The sequence below is a fragment of the Eulemur rufifrons genome, unplaced genomic scaffold (assembly GCF_041146395.1).
Source record: "Eulemur rufifrons isolate Redbay unplaced genomic scaffold, OSU_ERuf_1 scaffold_246, whole genome shotgun sequence".
Taxonomy (NCBI): Eukaryota; Metazoa; Chordata; class Mammalia; order Primates; family Lemuridae; genus Eulemur; species Eulemur rufifrons.
The window spans coordinates 50,001-52,289 of NW_027183028.1; positions in this window are offsets into that span (position 1 = coordinate 50,001).

Consider the following 2,289-nt stretch of genomic DNA (forward strand, 5'->3'; position numbering starts at 1 on the left):
GAGGGCGAGGCACGAGAGCCCGTGGGAGGCGAGACCTGCGCCGCGACCGGGCCACTGGGGAAACAACGCCACGGGATCCCACCGCCCCAAACCCGAGAGCGGTCCCGCAACGCGCCCGTGACGCCAGCCGGCCAAAGCCTTCGGCACCCCTCCCAACGGGGCCACGGCCTCACCACCGGGGCGTCCCAGAGCGACACCGGCCTTCGGCCCTCGGCCCGCACGCCACCGCGCCTAATCCCATTCTCGTCCGTTTCCCAATCCTGTCTCGCTCCGGGGAGCACCGCGCACCGGTGGAACGACCCCCTCGTTGGCCGGGCGGTCCCCCAAGCCGCAATCCACAGGCGCCAGCACGGGAGCGCCCATCCATCCGCGGCCTGGCACGGGACCGGGTGGAGGGCCACACGCTCACAGGGGCTGGGGAGGGGGCGCGAGACGGGCCGCACCACCACCCCCTTACCCCAGCGCACACCGGGGCGACCCGCGGCCGGGGCACGCAGCGCACACACGCGGGCGCCCTTCACAGCTGGAACGCCGGCCCGGCCCGGCGTGACCCTCCCCCAGAGTTCAGAGGGGGAGGCGCGGACCACGTTAGGCGAAGAGTGGCACTCGGCCCCCACCGCGGGGGCCGGCGGACCGCTCCACCCCCACGGCAGGGGAGGAGGGAACTCTGCCCACGCACAACTGGCAGCCGCAGGGGCGGCGCCTGACGACGCGCAGAGAGGCGGCGGGCTGGGGGATCCGACAAACCCCAGAAGAGGACACGCCTCCATGATCGCTAGAGAAGACGCTTTCTCGCCGAAGGTGGATCGCCCCCGACCCCCGGTCGCCCCCGTAAGGGCCCTGGGCGGAGGCGTTCAGGCACGCCCCGGGGAGGTGTGGGGGGGTCTGCGGCATGGGGCAAAACACGCACGGTTGGCGACTCCTGAGCGTTCGCGGTCGGGGCCCCTGGTCCAAAAGCCACCTCACTTCGAGGGGGACACTCCCCCGTCGGTATGGGAGAGGGGTCACCGAGGCAGACCAGGCCGGTGGCAGAGGCCCCCCACGGGGCCGGCCGGCACCACGTCGCCGGCCCGGCCCCACCACGATCGCCCACACGACCGTGCAACCACCCCACCTCGGGCAGGGTGGGAAGAGCACAAGCCGTGCGCTCGCCTTTCGAAGTCCGCCACGCACACATCGTGGGGACGCCGAGACAACGCCCCCCGCCCGCCCACGCAGCGCAGGAGGATGCCTCTAGGCTTGCCCGCCTCGACCCCCCCCAACCCCAAGCACGCTGCTCGAGGGTGTACCCAACGCAGCAGACGCTGCAGCGGCGACCAGAGGGGGATGCCGGGAACGAGGACGACAACCACCGCTCGGTTTCGGGCACCTTGGAGAACAACCCGGTGCGCTCCGGGGGCACCACAAAAGGGCCACGCAGACCCAGCAGCCGCGCGCCAAACGGGGCGCGCGACCGGGCGGGCGGCACGGCCCCGCACCCGTCCGTCACGGGCAGGGGGGACCCCGGCCAGGCAACAGCCACACAGGGCGAGCGAGGGCTGCCCGCTGCGTCAAGAGGACTCACGACCCCCCGCCAACGCCACGAGGCCGAGGGCGGGGCGACCGCGGTCGGGCCGGATAGTCTCGCACCCGCGCCTCCCACGCACCGCCCACAGGCGGGGAAGGAGAGGTGAGGTGCCCGCGGGCAGAACGAGAAGAGCGGCCACCATTCACCACGAATGGACCGTCCCTCGCCTGGCACGCGGCTCAAGGCCCGGGAGAGCACGACGTCACCACATCGATCAGGCCCCGAGGACGGGGAGGGTTGGGGGAGGTCAGTCAGGCCGGCGAGGACAGCGATCCGAGGAGCCCGCTTCAGCCTCGCCAGCCCCGCCTCCCAAGCACAACCCAAAGACGAGGACCGCCTGACACGCAACGGCACAGAGCCAGCGGGGTAAGGGGGAAGGTTGCCGCAAACCTCCCCCCCCCCGGGTGCCGTCTCTCGAGGGGACAAGAGACCAACGCGAGAGGCGGGCACCACCGTCGGGACACTCCGACGCCCTAGAGCCGGCGCGCGGGCCCAGGCGGTCAGCTCAAAGGGAACAGGGCAGGGCGCTGGATCCCCACGAACCCAGAACCCTGTCCGCGTGCGGAGGCCCAACCCCTCCAGCGACAGTCGCCGAAGGACAGCGTGTCAGTACTAACCTGCAGGCGGAAGATGACGATATGAGGTGATCAAAAACACCGCGCAGGAAGACGGGGACCGAGCCACTTGAACACGCCTGCCCCCACGACACTCGACACGGCCAC